General features: G+C 32.8%; 2 long non-coding RNA genes across 2 annotated transcripts; both read right to left on the reverse strand.

The window, feature by feature from the left end:
• Positions 1-4,152: 4,152 nt before the first annotated feature.
• Positions 4,153-8,468, reverse strand: LOC128160038 (uncharacterized). Its single transcript, XR_008240229.1, has 2 exons — positions 8,021-8,468; positions 4,153-4,454 (listed from the first exon to the last, which is right to left on the reverse strand). It is a non-coding gene; the product is annotated as an uncharacterized LOC128160038 (long non-coding RNA).
• Positions 8,469-12,867: 4,399 nt separating this feature from the next.
• Positions 12,868-16,150, reverse strand: LOC128160190 (uncharacterized). Its single transcript, XR_008240251.1, has 2 exons — positions 15,243-16,150; positions 12,868-13,164 (listed from the first exon to the last, which is right to left on the reverse strand). It is a non-coding gene; the product is annotated as an uncharacterized LOC128160190 (long non-coding RNA).
• Between the last annotated feature and the right edge of the window lie 464 nt (positions 16,151-16,614).

The following is a 16,614-nucleotide window of genomic DNA, read 5'->3' on the forward strand; positions in this document are numbered from 1 at the left end:
ATTAGGGGTCAGCAGCTCATACACGTATTTTTCTGATAGCAAAAATCGTTATCATTTAATGAAAAAAAATTAATTCAGTTATTGTTAATATATTAAATAATGTCATTTGGTATCAAATTAAACAAGTTCTGTGCTATATTTTTTTTCAAATTTCATAAAACAAATATGTGAGAATCGTACATGAACGAGTTAATATGTCTACATAGACACACAAGCGAACAAATGCCACATTAAAGTAGATCCAGTGTTCTGTGACGTCACACTTTTTTGTAAAACTTTGAATTCTTTAAAAATTGTGCAAGATAGTTTTATTTATTTTATGTGAATATAATCACATGGATGTAATTAGAACTAGAGCAAAGCTCGTTGCAAAGCAACGAGTGGGTTTTCCGCTAATGTCGAAAGTAATGCTAGAAGTACCTCTAAGAAGCAGTGTTCTTAATCTAATGACAAAAGTAACTTAAGTACAAAAAAGATTTTAAAAATCGAATGATTCTTGGTATGACTTAACAAAATCCGAATGGTTTTAAGTACAAATTAACAAAAACATAACCATTTCAAGACCGAGTTAACAAAAAAAAATCTGAATGTGTTTAAGTACGACTTAACAAATTTGACTTCATTTTAGGTAAAAGTTAACTTTACCTGGAACTAACATCTAATTTCTTAACCCAGAATGCAAAATTAAAATTTCCGTAAAAAATCAATTTTGTTTAAAACATAATTCTGAGCAACATTTCCTCTACACTGCTTTTCAAAGGGTTGACCTTTCGTACTATGTGCTTGTTGCATCATCAATTGTCAGAAACTTATCGATGTATAGTTTACTTAATTTTATTATTCCTCTGTGAATATTTTTATTTAAAATTACTATGAACCAGACAACATTGAAATGGTGAACATTTCAAAGGGCCCCGCTGATGTTATTTTAGAGAATTTTGCTTTGACCTTGACCTAAAACTTGAAATTTTTCCAGCTGGCATAGAACTTCTAATTCAATTTCATTGCCCCTAACATATAAGCATTTTTGTTCAATCTGACCAAGATTAAGCATATCCGGGAAATAATCTACTGTCTAAAACTAATTTTATTAAGATCTGCTATGACCTTCACATTGACATGGTTCAAGGTCACTGCACGCCATTAACAAATAAGCTCTGTTTAGGCAAAATATTAGCCAATTAGGGGCTAAAAGGAGAGTATATATATGCTCTTAAAATATGGATTTTTGTGTGATCTGATATGACCTTGACACTTGATCTACAAATATCATTAGAGGTCATTGCATATCCTTTGATCAAAGGCATCATGTGGGTGAAGTATGAGACTGATTGGAGCAAAGGGAGAGAAGATGTACTCCAGACAAGGATTTTTTAAATATAATTCTGCTATGACCTTCACAGTTTACCTTGAAAATAGGTTCAAGGTCACTACACACCCTTTACTCAAAAGCTCTGCTTATGTGAAGTCTGAGCCCTATAGGGGTTAGTAGAAAGTATATATGCTCTGAAAAAAGGATTTTTGCATGATCCGATATGATATTTCACCCTTTACCTAGAAATTTCATGCAAGGTCACTGCACATCGATTAACGATAGAGACAGTCTGTGAGTATTAGCCAGATTGGACCAAAGGGAGAGAAGATATGCCCCAGACAAGGATTTTATATATGTAATTCTACTATGACCTTAACCTTATACCTAACAACATGGTTCAAGGTCACTGCACATCCTTAACCCAACGGAACCCTGTGGATGAGGTATGAGTCAGATTGGGCCAAGGGGAGAGAAGCTATGCTCCGGTCAAGCGATCTCGGATGAACAGACCGACAAACTGATCACTAGAAGGCGCCCACACAAACTTGCTTTCTATCTAATTTGAAATAGTATCCATGCTATCTGCCCATGGTGAATAGTCATCAAAACCATTCATCAGCAGAATTTGATTTCCCTCCTTTTTAAACTCGGAACACCTCTGACCTAATCAGATCACCGCATTAAATACAAAGTTTGATAACTCTAATTTGTTTATCATCAAGAAATTCTGCATCGCTGACAAATAAAGTTTTCTTCGGTACAATAATATACCAATTAACTGACTATCTGGACAATAGCAAGTTTATTGCCCCACCCCACAGCAACTATTTCCCTTGGCTTTGCCTCATGAAATAGTTGCTGTCTTGGGGGACAATAAACTTGCTATTGTCCTCATACCCAGTAGATACTAAATAGGCATATAATATCCCATCCACCTCCATTTCATGTTATATAACCTCCAGCTTGTAACCTTCAATTTCACTGTGTAAAGGCAACACAACAGTCAAAGCCGCAAGTTTCACAATTTATTACTGCTTCTCATGTACTTAAAATTAGCGGCCTTAATATTGCTTAGGCCTAAAAAAAAAAAGTTGTGTGTTTCGGGTAACCCGACCTAACCTTCAAAAATGGCCCAATCCTACCATTTTTAGATGCCTGAATTTATCCGACTGTGAATTTCATCTTATTTCCAATAAAAAATACGTTTTTAAATATGAAACAAACAAACATTATTGTTATACTTTCATGTTAAATACTGAAATCTGATTGGTTAAGACGCAGTTAATAATATTTACTATTACCCTCAGCGTTAGCAACGCACTTGGCAACGGGTAACATTAAAAAATATTACATGCGCGAAAATTATGCGCGTACGGTTCGCTGTAGAATTCACGTTATTCCTATATAAAAGCAGTAAAATTTTCTTAAAAATTTTAAAAAAGACATTCAGTATAACAAAATAAATAGTGCCTGTTTGGGAGGATAACAGTTGAAATTGACACCCCTCAAAAACCATTGTCAACCTCCGCTTCGCGTCGGTTGACAATGGTTTTCTCGGGGTGTCAATTTCAACTGTTACCCTCCCAAACAGGCACTATTTATATATTAGGATTCAGGCAAAAAAAATAGATAAAATAAAAAAAAATCCCCACCTACCTAACCTAATTTTTTCATCAGTGTTACCCTAAACACACTATTTTTTTTTTAGGCCTTACCAATTCCAACAAGAGACATCCCATTAACTATTGATAAACATTAAAATTCATTTCATGAATCTACGCAACACTGGTAAATCTTCAAGTACAGTCACTATCAATTTTACAAAAATATTGACGGTTCTTTATCCGAAACTATTCCTTGTACATGTACCTTTAACTGCAATTAGTACACTAACATTTTATGAAAGGACGGTTTGTCTTAGAATAAGAAAGCTAATGCAATTCTGAGAAAAAGAATACCACATATTGCAAATTCCATTGAGGTTTAATAAAGATATGGCCATTTAAGTGAACCCCCCATTTCCAATTTCCATTAGTAAACATAGATTTACAGGGTTCTCCATAGTAAAACATCTTTACCTGACCTTTTAGAGGTCAATTGTTGTTCAACCACCTTTGAAAAGAAACCTTATTCAATACAACATGCATCTACATCATATAATCATGATAAAAGCTTCACATCACTTAGAAATATCCTTACATGTATACCCCCCCCCCCCCCCCCCATCTTTTGATTTTCATATAAAGTCATGGTTAAAAATGTTTTACCTAATTTTATGAAACTTATGGCAATTTCCTTGAGTCATTTCTCACACATATTTGAAAACAATCATCAATGATTCTAAAATTTGATCCTAATTATTTGTTTATTTTATGATTTACACCATTTCAATTAACAAATAGACAGCTGTCCTGCTTGTGATTTCTTGTTTTTATGAAAAAAAGTAAGCTAACAATCATATTTAGTGAATATCTAATCTATTTTGATTTCTAGTCTCCTTCTAACCATGCTAAAACAGTAAGATACAACCTACAAGTTAGACATCTGCCTTAAATTAAAATAAAATTCAAACACCCAGGTAGCTTGAGACATGAAAAATGTTCAAAATTTGACATGTTTTTCTCCTTTTTTTATGCATATATACCTTAGAAAGGTAGAAATAGGTTGTTTCATGTTCATTTCAAAAGTAATTATCACAGCAGTTATTATTTCAAAGTCAAATGTACATTTACATATCCTACATGTAATCTTAATGCAGACAATTGGATGGGGTGGGGGTGGGGGGGGTTCAATTATGTAAACACATCTAAATACCTTTATAGAATAAAAAATAAACATAATTGCATACTTTTATTGAAAAACAAATTTTCACAACAATTATGAATTTCTTTAAATAGCCTTAATTTTGTTTTTCATAATTTCTTATCAAACACAAACCACAACATGGGATGATGCTTTCATAAAGTTCCATTATTGTTCATGCATTATCCGATTTAATTTGAATTACCGGTAAAAAGTCTGTAGAACACAAGCAATATGCATGTGGATAGAGGTGACAGGTTAATCTCAAGAGCTGACCCACAAGAATCAACAGGTAAAAGCAATGTGGTGCCATGTCGGAACAAGAGTCCGTTTTGAGCTGAAATAAAAAATAAATAATTAGCTGTGTTTACATACATGTTCTAGTAATAGCTGTGTTTACATTAACATATGCATATTATTTCTGGTAAAAATACACTGACCATGCAGTGTAATAAGTATTACATATCCCAATACATGACATAACATTTAGGCAGTACAAGATCAAAAATTTGCATATCAAGTCATAATATAATATTTAAAAAAATTCTTAGGTATAGACACTTATTAGATTGAGAGAGAGTTTGAGAGAGAGAGAGAGCTAGAGTTTATTTCTTGTAGTGCAACAGTCAAACATTTCAATTCGAAAATTACAAAGGAATATTACCCATCTGAACAGCGTCAAAGTACATGTATTTCCTTCTGGTATACCATGTTTTATCAATTCTAGCGGGTTTTTATTTTGCAAATAAATTTGGCGAGGGTTTTGGTTTCTTTTCTTTTAAATTACATTTTTTAAAAACAATACTCTGTGTAATAAGCATAAAACATGTATGAGTAAACTTAATGAAGAATTTTTAATAGATTATTTTTCACAGAATGTGTTACATTACATGTATGTCAATCTTTATAAAAGTAGCGTATATTTCGTGCGTCATTAATTGGAAGTTTTAGTAAATATCATTTACTTGCATGGTAGATATATATGTCTAACCCAAATTTTCTTCATAAAGCTACAGCTGTATGTACCACATAATCATATATTTGCATTTCCATTGTTCTTTCCCACTGTAAGCCCATACGGAGGAGCTGCAATTATATCTCTATAATCGCAATTGCTCTGTCAGTATACTATGACGTCATGCATAAAGGTGTAACGTTATATATACTTTTCCATGACGTTATAGATTTATACCACTATACGATACATCATTTGTTTTTCTCCATCTCCATTAAAATTGACGCATTTACATGTAATATTAAAACATGTTTTTGATAACAATTTAAAGGAATTACTGTTATAACATATCATTGATTCTGTTAACAAATCTATGTGAATTAAAAAGATACATTACAGTCTGAATGTTTACTTTTGATGTAATAGCTAAATGTCAAGGTCTAGGCTAATACAGGGTATTTGCGAGTGGTAAATGCAAATATAAGTAATAAACAACGATTATTTAGTGAACATGGCGTTATGAATAGCAACTGCTCTGCTGGCATATTTTCCATGATGCGCTAGCGCGCATCATGGAATATGCCAACAGAGCAATTGCTATTCATAACGCCATGTTCACTAAATAACGTTGTTTATTTCTTAAATGTTTTGTCACAAGTATACATTTTTAAAAAATACCCAAATTCCAACAGTTGAAAGTAACTCGAATTTTTCATTCTCTGATAAGTTCATTGTGTTTTGTGCGTGCATATATTATAAGTCTGCTGCAACAGCAGCCAATCAACGGTAAGCTGAATCCACTTATAAGAAAGTTTGTGGTTTAGGAGCGGGTAAAATTGTTTATGCATAAGGTAGCTGACACTGACTTGAATAGATCTGATATATATATGTACAAGATGGGAGAAATAATGACAGAACAGACTGGGATTCGAACCTTGCCCTCTGAATCTCTAGTCAAGTGCTCTACCAACTGAGCTACATGTATCTGGCACCGGTATTCAAACCAGTCTGACCGTCACATCCCCCCCCCCCCCTTAAATGATCTTCACCCTCAAAGATCACCCCTGGCTCTTCCCCTGGCAGGAGTTAACCTGTCAGTTCCAGGGGTTGGTTACAACACCAATATTGTATAGGGATGGAACGATCCACCGATGCACCGGTGCATCACGGTATTTATTTTGACGATATTTGGATTGTTACATTTACCATTAATACATTACGATACCTATGCGGTCTTTTTTTTATTTTCCAAAAATATCTGAGCTTCATATATCGGCTATTTTTAGTCTGCGCGCCTAATATGAAAGTACAAAGATGGCGGAAAACCTCGTAAAGTTGTCAAACCTGTTAGGAAGCTAAATCTGGAGTGTGGACAACTTTTGGATTACTTGTTAATGAAAAAGTAGTGTATATGAGACTTAAGTAATTTGTAAATTGTGCAACGCTCATTTTAAATATATCAAAATAACTTTGGACATGCGGTAATACATCGACAGATTGAATAAATTTTTAACCCTTATTCATGTTTTCATTTAGTTGCAATGTATCGTGATATGTATCGTATCGCATCTCATGTATAGTGATATGTACCGAATCGGCTAAGTACAGAAACGTCCAAGCCTTAATATTGTAACAGGATGGGAGAAATAATGAAGGACCAAACCAGGAATTAAACCTGGGCCCCCTGAATCTCTAGTCAGGTGCTCTACCAACTGAACACTGGTATTTAAACCGGTCTGACCGTCACATATATAAAAAGTTATTTTAAACAATGGTGTTCAATAAAAAAATAACACTTGCAACCTTCAGTTTTTGTCTGTAATTAATCAATATTGGCGTGCGATCAGTTATCGTTGAGTACCATTTTTCATCAGTGCATTGTTACGTCATTTTATCAACACATAAAATTATATACGAAAATATGATGTAACATTGCACCAGTGAGAAATGGTCCTTGACAAGAACTGCTGGCATGCCAGTACTGCCAGTAGTCAGATTAAAAAAAGAGAATATAAATGAAAAATTACATTTTAAACATTAACAAGGACAATTCAAGTACATATCAAAACTGCTAAACAAGATAAATTATGTGAACTGGTAGAGTGGTACGCATAGTTCTAACTTGTAAACTACATGTACAAGTACATGTACCGGGTACCCGTTGGTCTGCTAAACCTCTCTAATGATACATTGATCGGCATCATAAAAATATTAAAGACTTTTCAGTCATGTTTTAACTCTGAAGTCTGAAGTAAACAATTTTATTTACTTGATGTTAAATGTATGTCTACAGGGTATTTATGTCTACATTTGGAGTCTTCCGCACAAGAATATGATCATATGTTTCTAATTAGACCCTGCTTTGAATTTTGAGTTGAAAATTCACAATCTGATTTTTTTTTAAATAGATAAATTCGGTCATCCTTTCCAGCTAGCTAGTCACCAATGAACCTCGAGCAAGTCTAAACATCCAGTAAACAATGTAAAAATTACACGTTAGTAAACATTACACACCCACACCATAACAAAACATTTAACTCTGTAATTCTTATAAAATTCTTAACCCAGCAGATGTTAAATCATCAAGATATATTTGTAAATTCATACGCGATGGACATATAATAAGAAAATCTATGTACAGTACCAACTACATGTATATTTGTATACTGTATGTATGACTTTCGCCACATGTGGATTTTGTCAATAAATTGAATTTTAATTTACACAAAATTCTGGTAAAAAAGGAGAAAAAAACAAGTGAAAGGTACAACATTTGGGATTCAATTCTGTTAAAAGGATTTATATTGTCTGGACTAGAAAAATAACATACATCAGTGACAGTGTGCACGTACTTACATGTACATCTATAGACTAAATGTTAACCAGTTAACATGCTGACATTTTAACCACTATAGACAAGAAACTTTAAAAGGAATAAAAAGCCTCACCTTCTTCAGTAACATCCACATAGATCACACACTTTAATGTCCATCTTTTCCCCTTTATTACTCGTAGCTTATCAACGGCTGATCAATGGAAACATAAACATCCGTCGACAAGGTCGACAGAAGTGTGGCTGTCAGAATTTCCTCGTAAACGATTCACACGAGAATATATCCCTCCTTATACAAATATGTAGTATTGTTCCCTGTGCATGTTCATATGTTTCACAGTAACTTGAAAATGCATGTGTACACCGAAAAATGCACAACTTATCTTCTGCATTACGCTCTCTCTTTTCTACAATGCCGTTCGTTACTGTTTACATTCGCGGGTCCGCGACAAACATTGCAAACATTTGTTCTGCGTGGCCGATTAGAACGTGTTAAATAAGTAGTTGAATTCAAAAATGATATAGCCTAGATGAAAAAAAAATGAAATTGAATCACAACAATTTATCTAAGACGCAACACAATGTAATGCAGTAAATGCTTGGGCCTTAAAACGGCATTTGTTCGCTTGTGTGTCTATGTAGACAAATTAACTCGTTCATGTACGATTCACACATATTTGTTTTATGAAATTTGAAAAAAAATAGGGCACAGAACTTTTTTAATTTGACACCAAATGACATTATTTAATATATTAACAATAACTGAATTAATTTTTTTTCATAAAATGATAACGATTTTTGCTATCAGAAAAATACGTGTATGAGCTGCTGACCCCTAATTATAGGGGCCAGCCTTTTTTTTCTTAATTTTAAATGAAAGCTCTCGTTATTCTTAACAACTTTTGTTCTATATGTATTAACAAAATATTTTTAGTTTAAAGGTTATTATACAAAAAGCAACAAAATTTCAGACCCCCCAAAACCTTAAACTTTACCGGCAAATAGCTTAAAAACGAAAAACCATTTTGCCAAAATTTTCATGCCAGCAAAACTATAAAATGTTACCAACAATTCTGCTAAATTTCATGCAACTATCTTTTGTAGTTCCCGAGATCAACTCTGGACAAAAGACCCCCCAATTTTCAATTAAAGGGCAATAACTCATAACCGGAAGTGAATTTTAAAAATTTGAAAAAAACGTCCCGAGATATTAACATTGTCTACATACCCCGAAAGTTTCATAACAATCAGACAACAAATGTACGAGAAATGGCCTACACAAAATTTGCGGATAAAAAAAAAAAATAATAACTAGAGCAAAGCTCGTTGCAAAGCAACGAGTGGGTCTTCCGTTAATGTCGGAAGTAAAGCTGGAAGTTCCTGTAAGAAGCAGAGCTCTAAAACAGATAACAAGAGTAACTAAAATAAAAAGATGAAAAAATCGAATTATTCCTGGTACGACTTAACAAAATCCGAATGATTTTGAGTACGAATTAACAAAACCTTTCCGATTTCAAGAACGACTTCATTAAAAAAAAATCCGAATGTGTTCAAGTACGACTTAACAATTATTTTTGGTACGAGTTAATTTTACTTTGAACATTACACTATTTATTAAACCAAGGACGCGGAATCAAAATTTCCGGAAAAATCAATTTTTAAACCCCGATATCCCTGTAATGCGTCGTTCGATTTTCAAACGGATTTCAGATTTGAATTCACCATGGCAAGTTCTAAAAGACTGTGGTATTGTCTTATTTTGTTCAAAAAAATGAAAATTTCCAAAAATTGGGACTGCTTCCGGTTTTGAGCAAAATTGATGAAGAAAATTTAAAACCCCCCAGTACATTATAGAATTGATACATCTATCATCAGTAAAAATTTCAAAGCGATATCTTTAAAGTTAACGGAGATTTCTTCCGGACAAAATCACTTTTTTTAAATTTAAAAATGGCCGCCAAATTTGAACGGAAGTGACGTAAATGCTGAAACTTTAAAATCTTTGAGGCACGGTAACTTTACAAAAGCTCTGAAAATTTCATTGAAATCGGATGAACACTTTTTGAGATATAAAGCCGAGAAGGAGTCAGAAAAAAAATAAAAAATAAAATAATAACTAGAGCAAAGCTCGTTGCAAAGCAACGAGTGGGTCTTCCGTTAATGTCGGAAGTAAAGCTGGGAGTTCCTGTAAGAAGCAGAGCTCTTAAACCAATAACAAATGTAACTAAAATAAAAAGATGAAAAAATCGAATTATTCCTGGTACGACTTAACAAAATACGAATTATTTTAAGTACGACTTCACAAAAACCTTTCCGATTTCAAGAACGACTTAACAAAAAAAATCCGAATCTGTTCAAGTACGACTTAGCAATTATTTTTGGTACGAGTTAATTTTACTTTAAACATTACGCTATTTTTTAAACCAAGGACGCGGAATCAAAATTTCCGGAAAAATCAATTTTTAAACCCCAATTACTCTGTAATGCATCGTCCGATTTTCAAACGGATTTCAGTGTTAGATTCAGATTATTAAGCTCTACCAAATACATATATTTTTTTTTATTTGATCAAAAAATTTAATTTTTCAAAAAATTTGAATCACTTCCGGTTTCGACCGGAAGTGACAGATTTTCATTTCTTGGCCCTATTACATAAGTAAAATGACAAATGTAAAATCGGAATGAAATGACAAAATGACTTTTTAAATTTTTTTTTTAAATGACGTAACGTAAACACGGAAAGGTCGTTTTCAAAGAAACTTTAGGATCTTATATTAGAGGCATAATAGTTGCACATAATCTCTCAAAGTTTCATTTCAATCGGTTATAAACTTTTTGAGTTATAAAGCCGAAAAGGAGTCAGATACAAAAGATGTCACCTTTGACCTTCCAAACTGTGTGCTTGTTGCACCATCAAATGTCAGAAACTTAGCAATGTAAAGTTTATTATATTTCTGTGAATATTTCCTATGTAAAATTACAATGAATAAACATGCTATTCCATCTAACTGTGAAATAGTTTCTATGCTATCTGTCCATGGTGAATAGTCAACGAAAGTATTCACCGGCAGCATTCGATTTCCCTTTTTTAAACTCGGAACACCTCTGGTATAATCCGATCACAGCATTAAATTCAAAGTCCGATAATTCTAATTTGTTTATCATCAAGAAATTCTGCATGGCCAACAAATTAAGTTTTCTTCAGGATAATAATTAATATATCTATATCTATTTACTGACAGAAAGACAGACTAAGACTGTTGTGTTGTGTGAGGATGACAGACAGTTTTTTGTCCCCCTCAACAGCAACTATTTCACTTGGCTTCGCCCATGAAATAGTGGCTGTCTTGGAGGACAATAAACTTGCTATCATCCTCATACCCAGTGAATAGGTATATAATGTCCCATCCACATAAATTTCGAGTTATATAACCTCCCATTTGTAACTTGCAATTTCACAGTGTAAAGTCAACACAACAGTCTTAGCCGCAAGTTTCACCATTCAATTCTCATATACGTATTAAACATTAGGGGTTTTCATATTGCATACCAATTCCAACAAGGGAGATCCCTCTAATGATGATCATTAAAATTCATTTTATGAATCTTAGCAACACTCATAAGCCTTCAAGTACAGCATCTCTTAAGGTGGCTCAAAACACCTTGATATATTTTCTCAAATCAGCAGAAAATTACTTGATTATGATAGATATCATAATTGATAAGAAGTGTTTAAGTCAAAAAGGCAAAAAATGTGCAAATTTGGATGAACAATTACATTTTCAAAAATTTAATTCAATAAACAGTAACAAAAGCTCCAGGCGGACTAAAACTCAAATGGTTTAGAAACCCAATACTTTAACCATTAAGCTATGACGGTATACAACCCAATCGAACGATATTAAGTGTTCAACAAAACATTTAAATCGCCATCTTGTGAAGTAGTGTCTTAAAAAGTATAATTCTAGGTGTAGTGATGTACCTTAATTTTACAAAAATATTAATGGGTACTTTATCCAAATCGTCCCTTGCTACCTTTAACTTAGTACATTTTATGAACAGATGTCTTTGTCTTAGAATAAGAAAGCTAATGCAATTCTGAGAAAAAAGTATACCACATATTGACAATTCCATTGAGGTTTAATAAACATATGGCCATTTAATTGAACCCACCATTTCCAATTTCTTTTTAAAACATCTTTACCTGATCTTTTAGAGGTCAATTGTTGTTCAACCACCTTTAATAAGAAACCTTATTCAATACAACATACATCTACATGATATTATCTTGATAAAAGCTTCACATAACTTAGAAATGCCCTTACATGTATACCCACCCCCTATCTTTTGATTTTCATAAAAAGTCATGGTTTGAAATATTTTGCCTAATTTTCTGAAACTTGTGGCAATTTCTATGAGTCATTTCTCACACATGTTTGAAAACAATCATCAATGATACTAAAATTTGATCTTTTTATGTTTCTTGAATGATTTGTAGCATTTTAATAAATAAATAGACAAGTATTCCTGCATGTGATTTCTTTTTTCCATGAAAAAAAGTAAGCTAACAATCATATTTATTAAAAATCTAATCTATTCTGGTTTCTTGTCTCTTTTTAACCATGATAAAACAGTAAGATCAACAAGTTCAACATTAGCCTTAAATAAAATTAAATTCAAACACACCCGGGTAGCTGGAAGCGGAGGAGAATTCCATTAAAAATGTTCAAATTTGACATGTTTTTTTCTACTTTTTTTATGCATATATACCTTAAAAGGATGAAAATAGATTGTTTCTTGCTCATTTCATAAGTAATAATCATTGCTGGTGTTATTCAAAAGTCAAATGTACATTTACATATCCTACATGTAATCTTAATGGAGAAAACTGGAAAGAGTTGGGTGATTTTTCAACTATGTAAACACATCTAAATATCTTTATAAAATAAAAAATGAAGGAAATATAATTGCATACTTTTATTGAAAAACAAATTTTCACAACAATTATATTTCTTTAAACAGCCTTAATTTTGTTTTTCATAATTTCTTATCAAACATGAACAAACCACAATAGGACATGATGCTTTCTTAAAGTTCCATTATTGTTCATGCATTATCCGATTTAATTTGAATTACCGGTAGATAGTCTGTAGAACACAGGGAATATGTATGTGGGTAGAGGTGACAGGTTAACCTCAAGAGCTGAAACCACAAGAATCAACAGGTAGAAGCCATGTGGTAACAAGAGTCTGCTTTAAGCTGAAATGAAGAAAAAAAAATTAGCTGTGTTAACATATATGTACTTGTAATAGCTGTGTTTACATTAACATATACATAATATTTTTGGAAAAAATACACTGACCATGCAGTGTTATAAGTATGACATATCCAAATACCGGTATATGACATTAACATTTAGCCAGTACAAAAACAAAAATGTGCATATCAAGTCATAATATCATACCATTAAAATAATTTCTTGGGTATAGACATATCAGATTGGGAGAGAGCGAGAGCAGGAGTGAGAGAGAGAGTTTGTTTTACTTGAAGTGCGACAGCAATATTTCAATTCATAAACTACAAAGGAATATTACCAATCCAAACATGCAGTGTCAAAGTATAAGCTTCTGGTACGTGTATACCATGTTTTGTCAATTCTACTGGGGTTTATTGTGAATAAATTTAGCGAGGGTTTTTTTTTCTTACGAATTACATGTTTTAAAAACAATACTATGTATAATGCGCATAAAAATGAGGGATTAATAATACATGCTCATTTTAAAATTCAATGCACTTTGGATTTCTTTTACAAGATCGAGATATTTTTGTCACAAAATTAAGTTGCCCTCTGACAGTTTCAGTCTTTGCCAAGATTAAAAGAGAGAGAGAGAGAGAGAGAGAGAGAGAGAGAGAGAGAGAGATCGAGAGAGAGATCTGAGGCACATGCAGTAAAAATTATTTACATGCTATGTAGATGTGATACTGTAAAACGAGAAAATTTGGCGCATACGTATTTTAGCGCAAACACAAGTGCCAGTACATTAGCGCAATTATATTTTAGCGCATGCATCTTTTCTTTAAAAAAGAATACAAAAAATTTTGTTGTTTGATAAACGATCACGCCCAAATTTTAGTTCTGTGTTCACTCAAGCACATGAAAACAACGACTTTGATTTCTATCTCGCATGCAAGGTAAACTGTCGTTGAGAACAATACACTTACTTTTGTGTAAATCGTCAGTAGATAGGTATGAAAACTTCGTTTATTGGCAATGATGTGTAATTTTTGCTGGTAAACAAATTTGAGTAATTGGATTTTGAATTTAACGTGTCGACTTGGATAACACTAAAAGAAGTGAAATCGAATGCTACATTTACCATGAGTCTCGATCATCATGAGAGAATCTTTTTCACAGTAATTTTACATTTAAAAAAACACAAAAAATTGGTATCGTCTTGTTATCTTTATATCCACTAATCAGAGATGAAAGAAATCATGATCAAGCATGTATTGTCAGCGTTAACGATCGCCACGTTTAATCACATTTTCACCCCGAGGCGCTAAATTGAAGTGGCATGGGGAGAAGCCCAATTTTCAAGGTGCTACATTTGTAATGAGAAATATTAAAAAGCAATTAAAACGGAATTAATTAATCCATGTTTAGGCACTTATACCCGATAACCCATACCGTTTACCTGTGTAATTGTTTAAAAAAAAGAATCGACAGCATCTGATATTTAAATGAACACTTCCATATAGCCTTTAAAATGGACTCACGTTATTGTTTTGCAAGTTAAAAAAATTTAATACATATGGAAAATTGTTGGCGCACTATTAATTTTAGCGCTCAGAGGCAGTTGCGCCAAAGGCGCTAAAATTTGTAGTGCGCCATATTTTCTCGTTTTACAGTATGCATGTAAAGCTTACCTAAAATGAATCAATATGTATAAAAGATAATATAATCTCTCAAATTACAATGATTCTGTGAAATACTTATATCTTGAGAAGACTGTTTAATAGATATCATGGAACATTGACCTAAATTCTGAGCTTGATATAATTTGAAATTTGAGACTTTTCATCTCGCACTCTGTTTTACATGCCTGTTACACAAGCAATAACCATATATAACAGAAAGCGAGACAAAAGGTCTAATTTTAATTAGATTGAATATTTACTTTGTCAAATATATTTATTTAATTAAACACAAGCATGAGTTTTTAATTTAAAAATTAAGTGAAGGCGATATGGTAAAGATCTGCTATATTTAAATATTTAGGGTAAAGTTATCATCATGCAAACATGCACTCTAATTAAAACATTCTATTCTTGTGTACCTTAAGTCTCCCACTGCTTTTAATTTTAAATTCTTCATGCAATTTACTACTGATATCCTCTCTTCACTTGCCTCGGATAGTCTTTTAAACACCATCACCAGTCCCGTAAATTCATGTGGTCCATTTTGTTTACATGTAAAAATGGCGACTCTCGATCTCGATGTAAATTCAACATACTTGATTTTCCGAGGTCGGTAGCGTGTTTCGGAGAAAGTCTGAGGCAAATAAAGAGTCGATATCAGTAGTAAATTGCATGAAGAATTTAATGGTACTAATGTTTTCACAGAATTTGCGTATAAATAAGGTAAATCAGTCCAAAACTAGCGCACGTTTTTCTGCGCAATAAATATACATGTACAATTTTTTCAATGGGTGGCCCTGTAGCTCTCCGGTCTGTCAATATTTTTTTCCCGGAGAGCTACAGTGTTGCAGCTACCGTGAAAATACACTGGACAGATAACATTCCGAGATTCCGCTGACTCTAACGCCCGCTTTTATATTGTGATGTACTTCAAAAGCGGAGGTAAGAGTCAGAGGAATCTCGGATTAGATTGAAAAGTGCAAATACTTTGAAAAGAAAAAGTCAATACGACATATCCTGTATTGAAACATACCTTTATAATCTGTCATACGTTAGTAGAGCTGAAATTTCCACTATCGACGTCTTGCAGGCCATGCTTCTTTTAAAAATGTAGACACACCGCTATCAGCTGTTTGTTCGCAGTCAAAACATGGCGAGTTGAAATGGGGAATCGTACGATAATTATTTCGATTAAAACTAATAAGACTAATAAAAACTAACAACGTAATTATCGATCGAAATAACGAAATTGTATCGATAAACACTTTAATTAACTATTAAAAAACAGAGTCCGGTTTTATGACCTGCACGAATTGTTTTCAGCAGGAGTTACTTTCGAGGTATATACCATCCCGGTTAGTGGGATTTAACCGAACTCAAAATGTCCCAGTAACTGGGAAATTCACTACGCAGTGAATAATTCCAAATAAATAAAACATGACTTTAAAAATTGTTTTGATGTATTTTATTAAAGAAATAAATATTATTTTGTTGTGTTTTTTTTTTACAATGTACTTACATAACGTAAAATAAATTGTATATCAATCCACATTTATAGTTTTCGAGTTATCTCTCTTTTGAATGTATTGTGGAAAATGTTCAAGTTCAAAAGGAGCCAAATTTAAAAAGAAAACTGGTTGAATTAAATGATGGCTGATGATGGAACACAAAGAAGTGTGGGTGAGACACTTTAAAAGACACATAAATTTATTTACCTATGTGCATTTAATACATCACTAGACTATAGGCCTATCGCCAATATTCGTCGTTTGGTTTTGAATCATTGCTAGG

The sequence above is a fragment of the Crassostrea angulata genome, chromosome 8 (assembly GCF_025612915.1).
Source record: "Crassostrea angulata isolate pt1a10 chromosome 8, ASM2561291v2, whole genome shotgun sequence".
Lineage (NCBI taxonomy): Eukaryota > Metazoa > Mollusca > Bivalvia > Ostreida > Ostreidae > Magallana > Magallana angulata.